Source organism: Rattus norvegicus, chromosome 10 (genome assembly GCF_021556685.1).
Source record: "Rattus norvegicus strain SHRSP/BbbUtx chromosome 10, alternate assembly SHRSP_T2T, whole genome shotgun sequence".
Lineage (NCBI taxonomy): Eukaryota > Metazoa > Chordata > Mammalia > Rodentia > Muridae > Rattus > Rattus norvegicus.
The window spans coordinates 9632228-9655959 of record NC_141543.1 but is presented as its reverse complement, the minus strand read 5'-3'; positions in this window follow the sequence as shown (position 1 = coordinate 9655959).

Here is a 23732-nt window from a genome sequence, read left to right as displayed (position 1 = left end):
GTGATTATTTGATTTTTTTTTTTTGTCTTCTGGAGTTTCCATTTTCGTAATTACTCTTAGAGGTCCTTCCAGATTTAGAACTCTCTGATTCAGCATGAGGTAAAACATAGATCCAGTTCCATATACAACTCCAGAAGGGTATAAATGCTGTGTCTGAGTAGGCTCTCATCAAGATGACTTGGAAGCAAGGATCTATTTTGGTGAGATAGAAACCACTTTTTAAAAATTGAAGTTTTACAGAAGTCTTACTTTCAAGTGTAGTGGAAAGTGGCTGTCACTAAGCCGAGTCTCCACTTCATGTTAAAAGAACAACTCTAGGTTGTCTACTTGTGCTATAACTCCATTTCTATTTGCAAGGGTGTTTGAAGATAAAACTGTTTTTTTTTTAATAAGGAGGGAAGTAGCAAATCATTGCTGACTTTATTTTAAAGCATTATGGCTATGAACAAACCCAAAAACTTTGATTAGAGTTTTGGGACAAATTGTGGTGGCAGGTAGGCCATACTGAAGGGGAAGAAGCAGAAAGATCAGAAGCTTGAGACCAGCCTGGGTTATACGTTTTAAAAAAAATTATGGATCACATTGAAGATGGGTCTGAGAAGTGGTAAGAGGCAGAAGCCAGGGAGGACCAGAGCGAATTCATGTCTTCTGACATGACGGGATTGTTATACCCACGAACCTCAGCAACCGTGCTTGTACCAAACCTGCACAAGATTAAGCCAATCGGATACCAACATGGAGAGGCGGGACTCATTAACACTCATGCCTGATTGGCTTCTGAGAGAGGTGCAGTCAGCTTCTTTAAGGGTGTGGCATCCAGTAGAGGGGCTGTTCTTCAGTGGACGGCCCCACACCCATGAGTGTGCTGAACTTAGTGTGATACTTATGACCCAAGTTAGGAGTACAGGGGTGAACCTCCAAAGAATAGGGGTGAATATGATCAAAATACTTTTATGATATCCTTTAAAAATTAACACAAATATTGTATTTAAAACAAAACCAAACAAAGAACTCTTTCTCAAATAAAGATATTGGGCCTGGCAAAATGGCTTAGCAGGTAAAGGTGCTTTCCAAGCAAACCTGGTGGCCGGAGTTTGAGTCCCTGTGGTGGTCTGAGTAGGAATAGTCTCCATAGGCTCACATATTTGAATGCTTAGTCAGCAGAGAGCGGCACTACTTGAGAAGGGTTAAGAGGTGTGGCCTTGTTGGAGAAAATGTGTATCTAGGGGTGGGTTTTGAGGTGTCTCTTCCTGCTGCCAGGGGATATAAATGTAGGATTCTCAACTACTTTTCCAGTATCATGTCTGCTTGTATGCCACCATGCTCCCTGCCAAGATTATAATAGATTAAGCTTCTGAAAGTGTAAGCCAGCCCCAATTGAATGCTTTCCTTTGTAAGAGTTGCCACGTATCTTAGTTAGGATTTCTATTTCTGTGAAGACATACAATGATCACTACAATTCTTATAAAGGAAAACTTTTAACTTGGGCTGGGTTACAGTTTGGTGGTTTAGTCCAAGATCATCATGGTGGGAAGCACCATGGTAGCACAAGTCAGATATGGTGCTGGAAAGGTAGCTGAGAGGTCTATATTTGGATTGGCAGCAACAGGGAAAGAGAGAGACACTGGGCCTAGCTTGAGCATTTGAGACCTCAAAGTCTAGCCCCAGTGACACACTTCCTCCTACAAGGCCACACCCACTCCAACAAGGTCATACCTCCTAATAGTGCCATTCCCTGTTGCCCAAACAGTCAAATCTGTGAGCCTATAGGAGTCATTTCTATTCAAACTACTATATTCGCCTCCTTCCCACTCATAGGCTTGTGGCCATAACATAGTGCAGAAATGTATTCAGTCCTATTTCAGAAGTCCCCATAGTCTAACAGTCTCAACCCAGTTTTAAATGTCCAAAGTCCAAAGTCTCTTCTGAGATTCAAGGCAATATCTTAAATGTAACCCCTAGAAAATCAAACCAAAAAAATCAGATCACAGACTTCTAACATTCCATGGCACAAACTCAACACTAGAATACCAAAAGGGAGGGAAGGGAACATGGTGAGAAAATACTGGACCAAAGCAAGACAGGAAAACCACTGAGCCAACTCCAACCTGTGCATCGTGGTGTCTCTTTACAGCAATAGGACACTGCCTGGGATGGTCCCCAAACCCAGGTAAAAAGCTGGATGAAGTGTCAGAGGTCATAACCCCAGTAGTACTACAGCAGGATGGGAGAAGGGGACCCTGGGCGTGCAGTTTGGCATAACCGACAGGAAAGCCCCTGCCTCTACACCCTGGAAGGAGCGAACCCACTCCCAAAGTTAGCCTCTCACATTCTTGAACACACATATACAGCATACATATAAAAATTAAAAATCAACTATAGAGAGTCAAATTGGACAGATTAGGCTCTCTCCTCTGGAGATCACCCTTTGTATAAGTTTAAATTTTTTTCTTCTTTCACTTGTTTTTCTTAATACTTATCATTTTTAAGTCAAATAACATACTCATGAAATGTTAAGGAGCTACAATTGATCACTATGCAGTGACCAATGCTGCTGACACAATGGGAATTAACTAGAGAATTATTTAGCTCTCATGGTTTAACACAGTTCACCAATAAAATGTCTCTTTAGCCAGAATTCTCACCCGAGGGTTAATAATAGCAACAGTTAATCATTGTGAAGAATTCATAGAGTCTAAAGAGAGTGAGGAGAAGGAGAAGAAGGGTGGGGGGGTCAGAGTCAAGGAAAACAGACATAATTGTCCCACTCAGCATGTCTAAATCCACAATGCTTACATCAAGTCACTTCTGCCCAAAGTTCTTTCAGTAAGAAGTTTTACAGACCATCAAAGTCATCTAGTCTTTCCTATTTAACCTCACAACCCTCAAATTGTATTATCTCTTTTAAATATTTCCTCATTGAAAAAATTAGCTATGAAACATAAAAAAACTATATAAAATATATAAGACAATGGTGACACACACACACAAATTCTATATGCACATGTATTCATGTATGTAGGTGCACATGTGTGAGTGTTCATGTGGGAAACATGGTAGTAATGCCAAATGTCTACCTCAGTTACTGTCCACCTCACATTTTGAGACAGGATCTCACTAAGTATAGAGCTCACCATATCAGCTAATCTGGCTGATCACTGAACCCAACCATCTTCAACCCCCAGAGTTAATAGTACAAGTGTGTGTCACCAGACCTGACTTACTATGTAGGTTTGGAATTCAAACTCAAGTCTTCATGCTTGCACAAGCTGTACATTCCTGGCTGGGCCATCTCCACAGTTTCCCCAAAACACTCTTACCCATAATAATAGTTAAAAACAAAGATACTGTCTTTCCACAGCTTTAGTTATGCCTTACAATTCCATGTGTGTTTTCCAGGATGGTGTCTCTGGTCACTATTAGTATCACTTGTCAGGCCCCATCTTTCCAAAGCATTGCACATAGCAGAATCTGGGGACTAAACTCTTAAAGCATGAGCCTGTGGGGGACATTTCAGATTCAAACTATAGCAACTAGTTTCTTCCCCCTTCCAGTGACACTGTGGGGACAACTTGTCCCCCACACAAAGAGCCCTTCTCTTCTTCTCAGTAGTAGGGTTTTCTCACCAGCACACAATAGTGTGCAGATTCTATTCTACCTTACTTTCCCCACAAAGTGTTCCCCTTTCTTCTCTGAGGAGGAAATGCAAAAAGATCCTGGGGCCAGTTTTCCAAACTCTAGGTCCCTCTCAACTACTATGGGCTGCCATGTTCTGGTAAAAGGGTCTGCCTCTGCTGCCTATATTTGCCTAGAGAAGCAATTCTTTTTTGCCTACCAAGTATAGGTCATATGACATTTAGTACTTTTATTCATACATATGATCAAAAGAGCACATGAACAAGAATGATGGGATTCTATTGTCTCCCTTTTTGGCCCATGCTGGAGCAAACGGCCTCAATATGCAGAATTCAAATGTTTGACTGAGGAGTTGGGGTATGACTCCTCTTAGGTAATCCTTCTATAAAAGTTGTGTGTGTGTGTGTGCACAACATGTGTGTGCACATGTGTTTATGTGCTTGCACATGTGTACATGCATGAGTATGTGTGTGCATGTGTGGGAGCATGCAGGTGCATGTGGATGACAGAAGGGGCATCAGGTGCCCTCCTCTATCACTCTGTCTTGTTCCTCTGAGGCAGGATCTCTTTCTGAACTCAGAGCTTATATTTTGAGCCCAACTGGCCGCCAGAAAGCCCCAGCAATCCTCCTGTCTCCAGTTGTAACATAGAGTTATAAAGAGTTACAGACATTTGGGGATACACTTGGTTTTTACTTGGGTGCTGGGATCCCAACTCTGCTCCTCAAGTTTGTGCATCAGGAATGCTTAATGAATGGGTCATGTCTTTATCTCTGATCTCTAGGAAGGTGTTCGTCTACCTATCTACTTTGTGACAGGCACAGTCCTGAGGAATTTAGGAAACTGGAGTGAACAAAGCAGAGGCCTGTCCTCATGAGGCTTCTATTCTTGAAGAGAACTTTAGGAAAACAGATACTAAATAGCCATCTGTGTGACAAGAGGTGGAACTTACACTGTGGAAAAATAGAAATTACAGCATGGTGGGGGCAGTACACTGGATGGGCACGTAGCACTCTGAAAGGAAACACAGTTAAAGCAAAGGATGGAAAGCAATAAAGACCAAGAATATATGGGGGAAGGTTCAGTAGAGAGAAATAATCCAAAGGGGGTGTAAAGGAATACATGCCGGGTATAAGGAGTTACAAGACATAACTGGGAAGCCATGAACAGGATGGAGAAGGAAGTTAGTCAGAGGGTGAGAGCTCACCACTGCACAACAGTGAGTTTTGACTCTATTTCGTAGGAAATGCAGCGCCCTGGCAGGTGGCAGAGTGGTGATATGACCTTATGCTTTGAAAGGTTTACACGGATTACTGTACTGGAAACTGACTAGAGGTTGGGAAGGAGGGAAGCCAAGAGTCTTAGTAAGAGGGTACTGCTAAGATCCAGGTCATCACCAAGTGTCTTCCTCCATAGCTCTTCTGGCTCTCCTAAGGGACCCAGTGCTTTCTGAGTTAGCTTGGTAGGCTGACCAGCCAGAGAGCTGCAACACTCTGCATTCTACTCTCTGCCCATAGGAAGTTGGACCCTCATGTTTAGGTAATAAGCACTTTAACCTACAATGTTATCTTTTCTATTTTTCTGATCCAAGATGACAGACACTTGGCACTTCACCTAGTCTTTGATCTTTAATGTATGGTAAGGATTCGGGTCACTACAAGGTCTTAAGAGCTGGCTATCTGACAATCGGGGTGTGAATGGATAATAGGAGCTATGTCATATATGAAGTGGGATTTTGAAGACCTTAACCTGATTCATCTTGAAAAATCCACCACACAAAAGAAGAGAGACCTGACACTATTTACAGCAATGAGAGTTTAGAAATTAATTAATTATTCTGACTCAGCATAGGCATAAACAATTTATCTGAATGTTCCACAATATATTCCTTGAATTATTTTAATGGAAGAGGCAGGAAAGAGGAAATAATGAATTCAGCACTCCAAGGAGGCTTGCCCCACTAGGTTCTCTCGTTTATCACCTTTCGGCTCCTCTACTTCTCGTAGGAAGCAGGTCAGTGACTCCCACCCGACCCCCACATCCTTGGACAAAAGACAAGTTCTGCCTGTTGGTGACATCACCTTTTAGATGAGCAGTTGTCTGCCCGACCTTCAGAGTCAAGCTAGCATCTTGTCCTAGCCCTGATACCCAGCCCGTCCCTGCAGCAGCAATATTTAATAAAAAAAATTACAAAGACTGGCTGGATGAATCACCATGGCGAGTGCCCAGCCAAATTGAAATCTTCTTTAACAAAAGGCCTTGAGATTCAGGAGTAAAAGCATATCTTCTTTATTTCCCATTTTAATGGCCAGCTGTGTTCTGCATTTTCAGGGGGAAATGCCTGTATCTTGTTCTTCCTGTAGAATGTTGTAAAACATCCCGAGTCTGGTCAGGGTCCAAGTTGTTTCTTAAATCAGTGTTCTGAAACTGCAAACTTTGTGTATCATAGCATGTGCATGTGTGTGTGAATGTGTACCCACCCACACGTGTGTGTTGTGATACATGTGTATGTGTTTGTATGTGCACTAGGAAGCCAGAAGTTGATATTGTGCCTTCCTCATCTATTATCCATTACAGATTTTTCATGTGTGTGTTTGCAATGTTCACACATGTGTGCATGTATACAGTGTACATGTGGAGGCCAGAGGACAACTTGTGCTAGTCAGTTTTCTCCTACTGCCTCGGTTCTGGAGATCAAATTCAGACTGTCAGAATCAGTAGCAAGTGCCCTTAACCAACGAAGCTTCTCACTACCATCATGGCATTGTTTGAGACAGAGCTAAGTGTAGAGCTCACTGATTTGGCTACACTGGTTGTCCATAAGCTCCAGGGATTCTCCTGTCTCTGCCTCTAGAACACTGGGATTGCAGATTTGTGCTGCAGTGCCTGGCTTTTTGTGTAGGTGCTGAAGATTGAACTCATGTCTTCATGCTTGTCCAGTGAGGACTTGATCCATTGACTCTTCCCCTGTTCTTTGGATATCAGAGTATCACCTTCCTTAATTTCTCTGCCCTATGTGCAAACCACCTGTATTATACTTCACTGGGTTTCTTACTTTCGTTTCTCCCAAACATTTGTTTAAGATAAAAAATATCTCAGTGCTCATAGTCTGTAAAATTGTCATCTCTGTGGCATGGGTAAACTGGGAGGGAAAAGGAATTGTCACTGTATGTCGGCAGGTCCTGCTGTCCGCTAATGCTAACGTTGGGGGGTTTTGATGAGGGAGAGTGCTGAATTGTGTAATTAATGGTTGATGGGTAATGAATGACAAATGATGTTTTTCTTTTGGAATGAATGAAGTGAATTCTCAAAGGGAAATTAAAGTCTAAATGTGAAAGACTCAACCGTGTCAAATCCCTATGAGATGCAACTTATGGGAAGGAGGATTTAGTTTGGCTTAGTGTTTCAGAGGTGTTAGTCTATACGATAACTGGCTCCTCTTTCTGGGTCTGTGGTGAGGAAAAGGAATCATGAGAGAGAAAAAAACAGAGTAAAGTTCCTACTTTATTTTAGTAGTGGCTGGGGATTAGAGAGGATTCTAGAGATGATGGGCTTTTCCATTCTTCCTTTCCTACGCTGTCTGTGCCTTAGTATGGGATGGTGTTGACCCTATTCAGGGTGACTCTTCCCCTAGAAGTACAAACACAGTGTGTCTCACTGATGTTCTAGGCATTGCTTAATCCAAACTAATTGACAACCCAGATTAAGCACTTCAGAGCCCCTTTGTGGACTCTGAAGTGCACACACCACACACACACACACACACACACACACACACACACACACACATCTGCATACAGGCAAGAGCATGCCAAACCTCTTGAGTTTGATATGTCATTATAGTCATGTCAGATGTCATCACTCAGCATGGTGAAGGACACTCAGAACTTTCTATACTATTTCTGGAGCAACTTCCTACTGGCCCACATGAGTTCAAAATAAAGCATTGGGAAGGAGAGGATACTACTCCCCCACAACCCTCCATTCTATATAATCTGTGCCTGCACATCACCTAAAACCAGCTTGCATACTGTTGCTTGCCTTGTACAAAACTAAGCGGAAAGACTCATTTATCAGACTCTTTAACAATGGGATAGTGAAGAGCAAGAGAGCTATGGTCAGGATCTGGCATCCCAGATTTGAATCTCACACTCATTTCACTAGTACAGAGATATTGAATAAAAAAGCCTTGGCCTCTCAGAAGCTCAGTGTTGGCTTAGGAAGTGAGTTAGCATGAGAATAGCATGTGGCACTTTCCATAGGACTGCTTATGGTGAAGCAGTATATTCTGTGCTCAATAACTACTCTGTGTGCTCAATAACTATTCTGTGTGGTCAATAACTACTGTCTGTGCTCAATAACTAGTTTATCTGCTTGATAACTACTTTGTGTGTTCAGTAACTTCTCTATGTGCTCAATAACTACTCTATGTGCTTAATAACTACTCTATCTGCTTGATAACTACTCTGTGTGTTCAGTAACTTCTCTATGTGCTCAATAACTACTCTATGTGCTTAATAACTACTCTATCTGCTTGATAACTACTCTGTGTGCTCAATAACTACTCTGTGTGCTCAATAACCGCTCTGTGCTCAATAACTACTCTATTGCTTAATAACTACTCTGTGTGCTCAGTAACTACTCTATGTGTTCAATAACTATTCTATGTGCTTAATAACTACTCTATCTGCTCGATAACTACTCTGTGTGCTCAATGACTACTCTATCTGCTTGATAACTACTCTATCTGCTTGATAACTACTCTGTGTGCTCGATAAGTACTCTGTGTGCTTGATAACTACTCTATGTACTCAATAATTACTCTATTTGCTCAATAATTACTGATCTCATTTTCTTCATCTTCTTTCCTTCCTTCTTCCTCTTTTGCATCATTAACGTCCTCCTACTGGACTGAATTGCTCCTCTATAATCAAGTACTCACTTGCACCTGTGGTTATAACCTTGTTTGGAAATAGGTACTTTCAAGATGTGAACACATTAAAGTGAGGCCTGGAGGGAGGGTGGTGCCTCTGTTACAACAGAAGGGATAGGGATAGGGAAGGGATAGGGATAGGGGCACAGAGGAGGAGCACAGCAAACATTGGTTGGTGTTATTGCCCTAATAGGAGAGAGCTAACTAGAAAGAAGGAAAAAGCTAAGACTCAGAAATCAGTTCTCCTGAGACTGACTCTGCTCACTGTGAGCCTTCAGAAATAAATTTCTGTTGTTTATAAACCTACCTCATGATATCTTATGACAGCACCCTGAATAGGGTAATTGACTATGGCTGCACATCATGGAATTAAATTAGTGTCATCTCTGGGATTTTAACGAAGTTTTCTTCATCGTCCCATATTTGAAATACCACCATTATTAAATCATGAAATGTTAATGGTTATGACCCTAGAGCCCCTATACTCTAAACCCTTCCCGAAAGAACTGAGGTTCAAAGAGAAGTGACCTCCCCACTTAGAATGCAAAGTACAAAAATTTTAACCCAACCACCAGCAGCACCTGTAAAATACTAGATACTGCTGCTCCTAGTGGCAGAGAGTGGCATTGCAAGTCAACACAGCACATGGACTCCTGTTGTTTTTAACAGATGAAGATGACTCATTTTAAAATATAGACGATCCTCAAGGTAGATTTCTTAAGAGAAATAATAAATCACAGACTACATAACTTCTCAGAGGGAAAGCAAGGTTAATTCTTTAATATATTAGATTTAAATTTATGATTAGTATAACTTGGCTTTGGCACATTAATCACTGATGGGAACATATTTCTTTCAGCTAATTATATATACATATATATGTATATTTTGCTGGGTTAATGCAATATTATTGCACATTTACAGCTAATAATTTCTACCGGATTTTAATGTACTGTAAAATAAACTTAAATAAGCCAAAAGTAATATATACTCCAACAAAAACTTTTTACAACTCACTTTCGATACATATGCATGAAACACATTTAGAATTTTTCCCCGAAGATGTAATTACAGCTTTGAGATGTGTTTTATATACCCACATAGATTATGAACCAGCAAAAATGATAGTACAACCCAGAGCAACCATTTTTCAATATGTCTCAATGGGGAAGGTTGGCTGTTTTTCATCTTGCCCTCTATTTCTTAGCCAATGCTCATACACATTTCAGCAATACGGGGATTAGAAAACAGAGTACTCAAACTCCCAGGCTTAGAGGTGCAGCTAATTGAGCAAGGTTTCAGGTGATCCACTTTGGGGACAGACACTGTGGGGAATAGAGCAGATTTAAGGACTCACCTTCCTGCACAATCAGAAAGTATTTGGTTCTTCAGCTGCAGGCAGGGTTACCATAGCTTGCACCATGTGCCTGGCAAATGTCATCGGAGACAAACACAGATCTACCTATGCGTTTCTTCCTCCCAGGAGCATCAGGAAAATGTTCTTAGCCCAAAGGGAGCAGCACCCAACACCTTTGTGTTAGACAAGCACTTTGTTGTTGTTGTTGTTGTTGTTGTGTGTTCCCCACATACATATATAGGAAGGAGAGATGGGGGAGGGAGAGGGAGGAGAGATGCGAAGAGACATTAAACATTAAGGTGGCTTCTACCTCTCTCTCTCTAGGTTCATGTATACAAGGGGAATGCTTTGGTCTTGCTCAAATAGGGCTCACAGCTCAAATTCACTTCATTTCAGTCTCAGCCATAGATTGACCCATCATGTCAAACTATTACCTTTTATTAAAAAAAAAACCTTTCAGCAGTATATTCATTTATTTAGTGTTTTATAGGGCAGAAACATTTATGTTTTTCCTGTGGCTCTGAAGATTGACCAGATGGCCTCATGCATGCCAGACCAACACTCTTACCATAAGCTGCAGCCCCACCCCGGTTCTAATGCTTATTTTGTTCACTGCGTTAGTAAGACAGAACCTACACACCGTCTTTATGGAGGAGACAGTAGAGCCCTTTCCTTGCCTTCTCTTCTCTGTCCCACTTTAGCTTGTTACTGTGAAATGAATTTTGAAGACATCAGTATTTGACAGAAACTAAGACCAACACCAGTTGTCTCAGGAATCGCTGTGACATATTCCCGCTGAACAAACTCTGTTTTATGAGCATCATTGCTTTAAGTATCTTGATTCATCTTTTCAGGTGAAATTGATGTTGATAGTCAATTTAGGACTTTTAATTTGAAAGCAATGGCAGATCGGGAAGCATTTTGGTGTAACACTGCTAGCATAGCATTTGGTGACAGAGAAATTCTATTCTACTAATAGAAGAATATGTCCTTGTCATGTGAATGAGAAGCGAGTAGTGTGGGGGAAGGATGGCAACGTGGCTGGGGACAGGCTTGGCTCCTTCCTCAGTTCTTAGAAACTTCCATCGCTCAGAACTGTGCCACTGCTGCAGCCAGCAGGAAGGTCAAAGGGAAAGGGGAGCTACAGAGCCGCCTCATATGAAGGTGTTTCATCTACCACAACTGCAATGCATTATAAATTTTATAATATATGGAATTCTCCATTTGAGGGAAATTCATTTAATATCTCAAAACTTAATATCATTCTCTTAATTGATGTTACAAACATGGCTGGAAAAACCAAGGAAAGAAAACACAAATATCTGTACGAACACATCCTTGACAAACCATGACAAACACACTCCTGTTGATTATGACCCTCTTCTCAGTAACTGGAGGTAGGGCCGGAGCTGGTGTTTAGAACCACCTCCATACTACCCATTCTGTATTTCCTCCACCTTTAACGAGCACCTCAGCAGGTCTTTAGTCTTTTTCTGGAGATGTGACCCAACCCTTCATCCCTGAAAGGTCTGTGCCCTTTGTTATCCTGCCTGGATTAGGCTGTTGAGGTTTCCCACTGATTCTAATCACAGTATACTGTAGGACCAAGACATGAAGAGATGCCCTAAAGGATCTCCTGAACTCCAGACATCATCTTTCTTACCTCCATTGTGGAGAAGCAATCTAATTTCCTCGTGGTAATCTAGATCAATCATTCCTCCCAATACTGTTATTCCTTTCTTAGCCTGTTGGCTTAATGAAATCAGAAGCCCAAAGTGGCCAGTGGGAAGAATTCTGAGCTTCCAGTTCAGTGAAATGTTTGCTGTGTTTCCTGGTAGGAGTGCTCCCCGCTCTGAAACCAAAGCTTCTAGGCAAGTAGAACTTAGTTAAGATCATGGGAACAGCAAGCACCTTTTTCCTAGTGAGTTATTAGGCATGATTGTATGTGGAGTCATTTCATTTCCCACCCCTTGATTCCCTTGATTGCTAGACCCATGGATCCTGGCTTTGGGAGAAACTGTACTGTATATTGGACAGTTTTTCAAAGCATTTATCAGCTTCTGGACAACCCCACCCCAGCCCTCCATGCTTCTGCTATTTAATTGGTGGTATAACTGTGTCTTCAATAGACCTTTATTCCTTTCTATCAGGCCAGTTGTTTCAGGCTGGTGAGGAACATGGTAAGACCAATGGATTCCCATGATCATGAGCCTGCTGTCACACTCCTTTGGCTGTCACTGCTCTATTGCTGTGGAGACACTGCAGTAGCAGTTGAGAGCTGCATCCTGATCCATAGGTTGGAGGTCAGGGGAGAAATGATGTACTTGGTGTGCACTTTTTGAAATCTCCAAGGTCACTCCCAGTGATACACTTTCTCTAACAAGGCCACACCTCTTTTTTTTTTTTTAATTAACTTGAGTATTTCTTATATACATTTCGAGTGTTATTCCCTTTCCCGGTTTCCGGGCAAACATCCCCCTCCCCCCTCCCCTTCCTTATGGGTGTTCCCCTCCCAACCCTCCCCCCATTGCCGCCCTCCCCCCATAGACTAGTTCACTGGGGGTTCAGTCTTAGCAGGACCCAGGGCTTCCCCTTCCACTGGTGCTCTTACTAGGATATTCATTGCTACCTATGGGGTCAGAGTCCAGGGTCAGTCCATGTATAGTCTTTAGGTAGTGGCTTAGTCCCTGGAAGCTCTGATTGCTTGGCATTGTTGTACTTTTGGGGTCTCGAGCCCCTTCAAGCTCTTCCAGTTCTTTCTCTGATTCCTTCAATAGGGGACCTATTCTCAGTTCAGTGGTTTGCTGCTGGCATTCACCTCTGTATTTGCTGTATTCTGGCTGTGTCTCTCAGGAGAGATCTACATCCGGCTCCTGTCGGTCTGCACTTCTTTGCTTCATCCATCTTGTCTAATTGGGTGGCTGTATATGTATGGGCCACATGTGGGGCAGGCTCTGAATGGGTGTTCCTTCAGTCTCTGTTTTAATCTTTGCCTCTCCCTTCCCTGCCAAGGGTATTCTTTTTCCTCATTTAAAGAAGGAGTGAAGCATTCACATTTTGATCATCCGTTTTGAGTTTCGTTTGTTCTAGGGATCTAGGGTAATTCAAGCATTTGGGCTAATAGCCACTTATCAATGAGTGCATACCATGTATGTCTTTCTGTGATTGGGTTAGCTCACTCAGGATGATATTTTCCAGTTCCAACCATTTGCCTACGAATTTCATAAACTCGTTGTTTTTGATAGCTGAGTAATATTCCATTGTGTAGATGTACCACATTTTCTGTATCCATTCCTCTGTTGAAGGGCATCTGGGTTCTTTCCATTTTCTGGCTATTATAAATAAGGCTGCGATCAACATAGTGGAGCACGTGTCTCTTTTATATGTTGAGGCATCTTTTGGGTATATGCCCAAGAGAGGTATAGCTGGATCCTCAGGCAGTTCAATGTCCAATTTTCTGAGGAACCTCCAGACTGATTTCCAGAATGGTTTTACCAGTCTGCAATCCCACCAACAATGGAGGAGTGTTCCTCTTTCTCCACATCCTCGCCAGCATCTGCTGTCACCTGAGTTTTTGATCTTAGCCATTCTCACTGGTGTGAGGTGAAATCTCAGGGTTGTTTTGATTTGCATTTCCCTTATGACTAAAGATGTTGAACATTTCTTTAGGTGTTTCTCGGCCATTCGGCATTCCTCAGCTGTGAATTCTTTGTTTAGCTCTGAACCCCATTTTTTAATAGGGTTATTTGTTTCCCTGCGGTCTAACTTCTTGAGTTCTTTGTATATTTTGGATATAAGGCCTCTATCTGTTGTAGGATTGGTAAAGATCTTTTCCCAATCTGTTGGTTGCCGTTTTGTCCTAACCACAGTGTCCTTTGCCTTACAGAAGCTTTGCAGTTTTATGAGATCCCATTTGTCGATTCTTGATCTTAGAGCATAAGCCATTGGTGTTTTGTTCAGGAAATTTTTTCCAGTGCCCATGTGTTCCAGATGCTTCCCTAGTTTTTCTTCTATTAGTTTGAGTGTGTCTGGTTTGATGTGGAGGTCCTTGATCCACTTGGACTTAAGCTTTGTACAGGGTGATAAGCATGGATCGATCTGCATTCTTCTACATGTTGCCCTCCAGTTGAACCAGCACCATTTGCTGAAAATGCTATCTTTTTTCCATTGGATGGTTTTGGCTCCTTTGTCAAAAATCAAGTGACCATAGGTGTGTGGGTTCATTTCTGGGTCTTCAATTCTATTCCATTGGTCTATCTGTCTGTCTCTGTACCAATACCATGCAGTTTTTATCACTATTGCTCTGTAATACTGCTTGAGTTCAGGGATAGTGATTCCCCCTGAAGTCCTTTTATTGTTGAGGATAGCTTTAGCTATCCTGGGTTTTTTGTTATTCCAGATGAATTTGCAAATTGTTCTGTCTAACTCTTTGAAGAATTGGATTGGTATTTTGATGGGGATTGCATTGAATCTGTAGATTGCTTTTGGTAAAATGGCCATTTTTACTATATTAATCCTGCCAATCCATGAGCATGGGAGATCTTTCCATCTTCTGAGGTCTTCTTCAATTTCTTTCCTCAGTGTCTTGAAGTTCTTATTGTACAGATCTTTTACTTGCTTGGTTAAAGTCACACCGAGGTACTTTATATTATTTGGGTCTATTATGAAGGGTGTCGTTTCCCTAATTTCTTTCTCGGCTTGTTTCTCTTTTGTATAGAGGAAGGCAACTGATTTATTTGAGTTAATTTTATACCCAGCCACTTTGCTGAAGTTGTTTATCAGCTTTAGTAGTTCTCTGGTGGAACTTTTGGGATCACTTAAATATACTATCATGTCATCTGCAAATAGTGATATTTTGACCTCTTCTTTTCCGATCTGTATCCCTTTGATCTCCTTTTGTTGTCTGATTGCTCTGGCTAGAACTTCAAGAACTATATTGAATAAGTAGGGAGAGAGTGGGCAGCCTTGTCTAGTCCCTGATTTTAGTGGGATTGCTTCAAGTTTCTCTCCATTTAGTTTAATGTTAGCAACTGGTTTGCTGTATATGGCTTTTACTATGTTTAGGTATGGGCCTTGAATTCCTATTCTTTCCAGGACTTTTATCATGAAGGGGTGTTGAATTTTGTCAAATGCTTTCTCAGCATCTAATGAAATGATCATGTGGTTCTGTTCTTTCAGTTTGTTTATATAATGGATCACGTTGATGGTTTTCCGTATATTAAACCATCCCTGCATGCCTGGGATGAAGCCTACTTGATCATGGTGGATGATTGTTTTGATGTGCTCTTGAATTCGGTTTGCCAGAATTTTATTGAGTATTTTTGCGTCGATATTCATAAGGGAAATTGGTCTGAAGTTCTCTTTCTTTGTTGTGTCTTTGTGTGGTTTAGGTATAAGAGTAATTGTGGCTTCGTAGAAGGAATTCGGTAGGGCTCCATCTGTTTCAATTTTGTGGAACAGTTTGGATAATATTGGTATGAGGTCTTCTATGAAGGTTTGATAGAATTCTGCACTAAACCCGTCTGGACCTGGGCTCTTTTTGGTTGGGAGACCTTTAATGACTGCTTCTATTTCCTTAGGAGTTATGGGGTTGTTTAACTGGTTTATCTGTTCCTGATTTAACTTCGATACCTGGTATCTGTCTAGGAAATTGTCCATTTCCTGAAGATTTTCAAATTTTGTTGAATATAGGTTTTTATAGTAAGATCTGATGATTTTTTGAATTTCCTCTGAATCTGTAGTTATGTCTCCCTTTTCATTTCTGATTTTGTTAATTTGGACGCACTCTCTGTGTCCTCTCGTTAGTCTGGCTAAGGGTTTATCTATCTTGTTGATTTTCTCAAAGAACCAACTTTTGGTTCTGTTGATTCTTTCTATGGTCCTTTTTGTTTCTACTTGGTTGATTTCAGCTCTGAGTTTGATTATTTCCTGCCTTCTACTCCTCCTGGGTGTATTTGCTTCTTTTTGTTCTAGAGCTTTTAGGTGTGCTGTCAAGCTGCTGACATATGCTCTTTCCTGTTTCTTTCTGCAGGCACTCAGCGCTATGAGTTTTCCTCTTAGCACAGCTTTCATTGTGTCCCATAAGTTTGAGTATGTTGTATCTTCATTTTCATTAAATTCTAAAAAGTTTTTAATTTCTTTCTTTATTTCTTCCTTGACCAGGTTATCATTGAGTAGAGCATTGTTCAATTTCCACGTATATGTGGGCATTCTTCCCTTATTGTTATTGAAGACCAGTTTTAGGCCGTGGTGGTCCGATAGCACGCATGGGATTATTTCTATCTTTCTGTACCTGTTGAGGCCCGTTTTTTGACCAATTATATGGTCAATTTTGGAGAAAGTACCATGAGGAGCTGAGAAGAAGGTATATCCTTTTGCTTTAGGATAGAATGTTCTATAAATATCCGTTAAGTCCATTTGGCTCATGATTTCTCTTAGTCTGTCGACATCACTGTTTAATTTCTGTTTCCATGATCTGTCCATTGATGAGAGTGGGGTGTTGAAATCTCCCACTATTATTGTGTGAGGTGCAATGTGTGTTTTGAGCTTTAGTAAGGTTTCTTTTACGTATGTAGGTGCCCTTGTATTTGGGGCATAGATATTTAGGATTGAGAGTTCATCTTGGTGGATTTTTCCTTTGATGAATATGAAGTGTCCTTCCTTATCTTTTTTGATGACTTTTAGTTGGAAATTGATTTTATTTGATATTAGAATGGCTACTCCAGCTTGCTTCTTCTGACCATTTGCTTGGAAAGTTGTTTTCCAGCCTTTCACTCTGAGGTAGTGTCTGTCTTTGTCTCTGAGGTGTGTTTCCTGTAGGCAGCAGAATGCAGGGTCCTCGTTGCGTATCCAGTTTGTTAATCTATGTCTTTTTATTGGGGAGTTGAGGCCATTGATATTGAGAGATATTAAGGAATAGTGATTATTGTTTCCCTTTATATTCATATTTGGATGTGAGGTTATGTTTGTGTGCTTTCATTCTCTTTGTTTTGTTGCCAAGACGATTAGTTTCTTGCTTCTTCTAGGGTATAGCTTGCCTCCTTATGTTGGGCTTTACCATTTATTATCCTTTGTAGTGCTGGATTTGTAGAAAGATATTGTGTAAATTTGGTTTTGTCATGGAATATCTTGGTTTCTCCATCAATGTTAATTGAGAGTTTTGCTGGATACAGTAACCTGGGCTGGCATTTGTGTTCTCTTAAGGTCTGTATAACATCAGTCCAGGATCTTCTGGCCTTCATCGTTTCTGGCGAGAAGTCTGGTGTGATTCTGATAGGTCTCCCTTTATATGTTACTTGACCTTTTTCCCTTACTGCTTTTAATATTCTTTCTTTATTTTGTGCGTTTGGTGTTTTGACAATTATGTGACGGGAGGTGTTTCTTTTCTGGTCCAATCTATTTGGAGTTCTGTAGGCTTCTTGTCTGTCTATGGGTATCTCTTTTTTTAGGTTAGGGAAGTTTTCTTCTATGATTTTGTTGAAGATATTTACTGGTCCTTTGAGCTGGGAGTCTTCACTCTCTTCTATACCTATTATCCTTAGGTTTGATCTTCTCATTGAGTCCTGGATTTCCTGTATGTTTTGGACCAGTAGCTTTTTCCGCTTTACATTATCTTTGACAGTTGAGTCAATGATTTCTATGGAATCTTCTGCTCCTGATATTCTCTCTTCCATCTCTTGTATTCTGTTGGTGAAGCTTGTATCTACAGCTCCTTGTCTCTTCTTTTGGTTTTCTATATCCAGGGTTGTTTCCATGTGTTCTTTCTTGATTGCTTCTATTTCCATTTTTAATTCCTTCAACTGTTTGTTTGTGTTTTCCTGGAATTCTTTCAGGGATTTTTGCGATTCCTCTCTGTAGGCTTTTACTTGTTTATTAATGTTTTCCTGTGCTTCCCTAAGTGTGTTCATGTCTTTCTTGAAGTCCTCCAGCATCATGATCAAATATGATTTTGAAACTAGATCTTGCTTTTCTGGTGTGTTTGGATATTCCGTGTTTGCTTTGGTGGGAGAATTGGGCTCCAATGATGCCATGTAGTCTTGGTTTCTGTTGCTTGGGTTCCTGCGCTTGCCTCTCGCCATCAGATTATCTCTAGTGTTACTTTGTTCTGCTATTTCTGACAGTGGCTAGACTGTCCTATAAGCCTGTGTGTCAGGAGTGCTGTAGACCTGTTTTCCTCTCTTTCAGTCAGTTATGGGGACAGAGTGTTCTGCTTTCGGGCGTGTAGTTTTTCCTCTCTACAGGTCTTCAGCTGTTCCTGTGGGCCTGTGTCTTGAGTTCACCAGGCAGCTTTCTTGCAGCAGAAAATTTGGTCTTACCTGTGGTCCCGAGGCTCAGGTTCGCTCGTGGGGTGCTGCCCAGGGGCTCTCTGCAGCGGCAGCAACCAGGAAGACCTGTGCCGCCCCTTCCGGGAGCTTCAGTGCACCAGGGTTCCAGATGGTCTTTGGCTTTTTCCTCTGGCGTCCGAGATGTGTGTGCAGGGAGCAGTCTCTTCTGGTTTCCCAGGCTTGTCTGCCTCTCTGAAGGTTTAGCTCTCCCTCCCACGGGATTTGGGTGCAGAGAACTGTTTATCCGGTCTGTTTCTTTCAGGTTCCGGCGGTGTCTCAGGCGCAGGGGTCCTGCCGCTCCTGGGCCCTCCCCCACGGGAGCCCAGAGGCCTTATACAGTTTCCTCTTGGGCCAGGGATGTGGGCAGGGGTGAGCAGTGTTGGTGGTCTCTTCCGCTCTGCAGCCTCCGGAGTGCCCACCTGACCAGGTGATTGGGTCTCTCTCTCACCCGGTCTGGGAGCAGAGAGCTGCTGCGGGCCGGGATCCGCGGGTGTTGGACTCAAGGCCACACCTCTTAATCCTTCTCAAACAGTGCCACTCCCTGTTGACTAAACATTCAAATATATGAGCCTATGAGGGGCATTTTTATTCAAACTACCACATCAACTTGCACAGCAGAAGCTGAGATGTGCAATATTTATTGTGGATGGCTTTGTGCTCTAGCTAAAATTTGGCATGTCTTATCTCCATGAAAGAGGGGAAGAGATCAAGGTTTTTGACACTAGTTTGAATGAGTATTGTTGTTGGGTTTGAAGTAAAATATCCCCTGCAGGATCATATGTGACAGTTTGGGGTCTCCAGCTGGTGGCACCTTTAGGAGACTCTGGATTCCTTTCAAGGTGGAACAAAACTGAGGAAATAGATAGCTGGAGTCCAGTCCTTCGGGGTAATTTATTCCCGCTCTTTCCTTATCCTCAGTCATCTACCAGCCACTGTGTGACATGTCCCTATTATCATGATGTCCTGAAGCCATGAGCCAAAATAATCATCCTTCTTTGTCTTTTAAAGATTTTTAAAACAAGATTTATTTATTTTTATTTTACGTGTATGGGTGCTTTGAATGTCTGTGTACCTGGTGCCCACGGAAGCCGGAAGAGAGCAACAGATTCCCCTGAAACTGGACTTAGAGGCAGTTGTGAGCTGACTCATGGGTTCTGGGAACTGAATCTGGGTTCTTTGCATGAGCACCAAGTGCTCTTAATCCCTAAACCATCTCCTCAATCTCCAACTCTTGCTTTATTTTATTACAGCCACGTCCTTTGGGGCAAGGCACAAAACTAGTACTCATGGATTGTTTAACTTTATGAAAATCATCTAAGCCTGCATCTAAGATTCTTGAAAACAAGGGTGATATGCAGAGGCATCATGATTATTGCACTGGTTCACAACATCCACAAAACATATCTGTGAAGGAATACACTCTGCATGCTGGTTTGCACATCTTCAAAAGACCTGAATATCCTGGGGGTGGGGTGGGAGTGGTGAGACAATTCCTCTGAGTTCTCCGAATTCATCTAAATCCTGTTAAGGTAGAACTAAGTGTAGAACATGGTGTGTGTGTGTCCAGTGAATGCAGACAGGAAGAATAAATATATTTAAAGGACACTCCCATGAACTCTGTGAAATCATTGCACGATAGATAACTTAATAAAAAATAACTATGTGTGTTTTCTTTCCATTTGTTCATTTAAAAACCATTTTGAAAGCTCTGGGCTAGCAGCTCTGGGCTAGCAGCTCTGGGCAGCCAGTCTTTGAGTGGTAAGGAAGAGGAAAACAAGGTCCCTGCTTGTATTAAATATTTTTACTTTGTTGAAGGGGATCTGATCTGTCCCAACTTTGAGGGTACAACAGATTTACCATGGTGAATTTGGACAGATACACATCCTGTCCCAGGTGTACAGAATTCTGAAATCTTATCCCAAGTGTGCGGTTGAGAAGGCACAGCAGGGCTCCTCAGACTGAGTTAGAATACTGTGGGTGGGAACCCAGCTCCATCTGATGATTGATGTGAGGGAAGGAGGTTTAGTGATAATAGGCCTGACTAACCAAAACTGGTCCAGAGAATAGGCTGTGGCAGCCTCTATGAACTTGGAGAGCAGCTATGATACAGGTAGACAGAGGGTCTGAAAATCAAAATTCACCCTTAGTAATTTTCTCCCATGGGTACTCTGCCAGACATTAGGATTCTCCATCAAATAGAGCACAACTATAACATTCTTATCTCAGTGATGCCAGGGTGCAGTTGTTGCTAGACCCATATACCCATTTATTCATCTATCCACCTCTCCAACTGACACATTTGTTTATCTATCCACCTCTCCATTAATCCATCCATTCAGCCATCAATCAGTCCACCTAGTCACTCACCTACCCATCCATCCATCAAACCATCTATTATTCATCCATCCGTCCATCCATCCATCCATCCATCCATCCATCCATCCATCCATCCATTCATCCATTCACCCACCCACATACTTAGCCATTCAAAAAACACTTATCAAATGCCTTTAATGCTGATGGACAAGTCGTGGCTCCTTTTCTTAAGAAACCCACATTGCATAGAAGGAGACAGGCAATCAGTCAGTTACAACACAAAGTGGTGGTACCATCCTGGATGAATGGCACATGGTAATGGTAGCCTCAGTCTTAGGTATTGAGTGCTCATGTGCTCTGAGGATGCTGGCTTCCTCCAGTCATAATGGGTGGATATTTGTCTAGTCCAAGTGCATAAAATGTTCCAATTTCCACTGTCAATAACTGCTTTGTGTTTGGACTTTGATTCTGGACAATAATGTTCAAGAGGGAATCATCTAGGAGAATCTCACAAAACCTTTCCGTCATTGAAAACTTGCCTTAGTTACTGTTTTCATTGCTGTAACCACATACATGGTAGAAACAAGTGAAGAGAGGCATTGTTTTGGCTCTCTTCAGCTGGTCCAGTCTGTGATCTTAGACTTCCTGTTTCTGGGTCTGTAGTTAGGAAGAACATCATGGAAGAGGAGGCTGATTCATTGAAAGACAGGGGACAAAGAAAAGAGCAGGCAACTGGGGAACAGATACATTCTGTGAAGAAAACCTCGGTGACTTTCTTCTGTCATCTAACCCCACCTTCTAAAGTTCTCAGAACCCCCCAAAGACCAAGCATTCAACATAGGAACCCAATGGAGGGCATTTTCCATTCAAACTGTAGCGGGGTTCAAGGAAGGACTACCACACTTTGTATTTGATAGGGAAGCTGTGGCTGCCATGTTGCTTCCAGGAAGAGTTGAAAGCCACCTTGAGAACAGCAGATGAGAAAGAGAGGGAGGTGCAGGTCCCTGAGAAGTCGTATGATTGACCCTGAAGAGTCTTGGCTGCTGGGTTTTTGCTTTATCTCAGGCCCTTTTGAATTGCTCATTGTTATATTTGTGTCTGTTGTTTGGTGTTACACAAACTCACACTGATACAAGAGATAAGTCTGACTCGGGCCTGTTTAGCCTTGTGAATGAGGGTGGGCTAAGTGTAACCAGGAAATACAAAAATGGATGAAGCAGGGTAAGGGCACAGAATGAGGTGAAGGAATGATAATAAAAGAGACCTGGCTTTATCTGTCGGGGCACAGAGCTGGAGAGGTGGGGAGATGCTAGTCGGGAAGGATGTGTGTGTGCCTGGCTGGGAAACCTGTGCTGTGCCTCAAGGGAAACTGAGGCCAGGTTGATCTCGGCTCATGGAGATCATGACTGTGCATTTCATGAGTTTGCAAAGTTGTGTGGTGTTAATGCACTTGTTTTCACTAGAGGTTTTATTGGTACATGTTAAATATACATGTGTGCATATAATAAACCTCAACTTTGTCCATTCTTATGTTACTTTTTCTTTTCCCCCTATACCTTCTCATTTTCCCTTTGATATCCTTAGAAGGATTTTGGAGTTATTTGGGGCTGGTGATGCTTTTGTGTTTTGTTTTGAGACAGAGGCTCATATATCCTAGAGTATCCCTGAATATCCTATATAACCTTGCCTAACCTTGAATTCCTGATCATCCTTTACTTTACTTCCTGAGTGCTGGGATTGCAGATGTGCACTGCCTAGCCTGGTTTCCCAGCAGACCTTCGATGGAGCTCATGGTCATCCAGCCCACCTATCCTCCATGCCATTATTCCACAGTTGGAGTCTAGCTCCAACTTTACTGTTTGCACTTCTCTGTCACATCATTTTGGTTTCCCTATCTCTTACTATCTCAGCATCACTGCCACCATTATCCTCCTCCCTCCTCCATTTCTGTCTTCTCATAATCCTCATCAACATCACTGCTATCATCAGCACCATCCTGCTTCCCACACTGCCCCATCACCATCATGATCATCACTACCACTGTCTGTCTCTCCATCCTCTTTCTCCTTGCCGATATTGTCACTATCACCAGCACCACTACAGCCCTGCTCTCCCTCCTCCTCCTATACCTCCTCCTCCTCTTCCTCATCACCATCCTCCTCTCCTCCTTATTTTGTCACAGCACCATCATCACCGGTTCCTCTATCCTCCCCCAACCCCTCTCCTCCCCAGCAGCAGCAGCAGCAGTTGTGGCATCGCCACCATGACGACTATTACATGTCCTTACCATGTGCCATGCATTGCTTTAAGTACCTATCAACTGATTCTTGCCTGAGAGATGTAGGAGTAAAACCTACAGCTGAGAGTGGTGGAGAGGGGAAACAGTACAAAGACGCAAGCTTTATGACGACCTCTAGGACCAGCCAGAAGAAGAGTAACAAACAGTTGCAAAACCTTAATATTCCCAAACTATATTTTTATAGCCCACAAATCTCACAGACATTAGACACGCTATCTCTTTTTACAAATGTGAAAGCTCAGACACAGGGAGTATAGCGACTTGTTCAAGTACAGGGTTGGGTAGCGATGGAGCTGGCTTTGAACTCAGAGAACTGGCTCTGGGTTTGTCCTCTCAGGCTTTACACTTTGATCTGCCAGACACAGGACACAGGGTTATTTCCCCACACCAGCCTTTCAGCTTCTTTTCCAATTGAACTTCTACAGTGCATGTGTGCCTCTCTGTGTGTGTGTGTGTGTGTGTGTGTGTGTGTGTGTGTGTGTGCGCATGAAGATGTTCATACTCGTGCTTATATGGGGGTCAGAGATCAATGTTAGCTGTCATGTCATTTCTAGGCTGTCTTGCCAATGAACTTCATGGATTTGCCCATCCCACTCCCACTCCAGTTGGGGTCACAGGTGAGTGCCACCATAGGCACCATAGGTCCTGGGGATCCATGCATGGCAGGCATTCACTGCCTTGACTTAAGCCATCTCTCCAGCCCTTCCGACAATGTTAATCAGAGCAAGTGACCAGCTCACAGAGAAAGGAGATTAAAGAAGAAAGGATAAAGGATAATCTTTAGAATCCAAGATAACACTTTTACCTGGGTTTATGGAATTGAACACTCACAAAACACTCTCACAGATCCATTCTGAAAAAAAAAAAG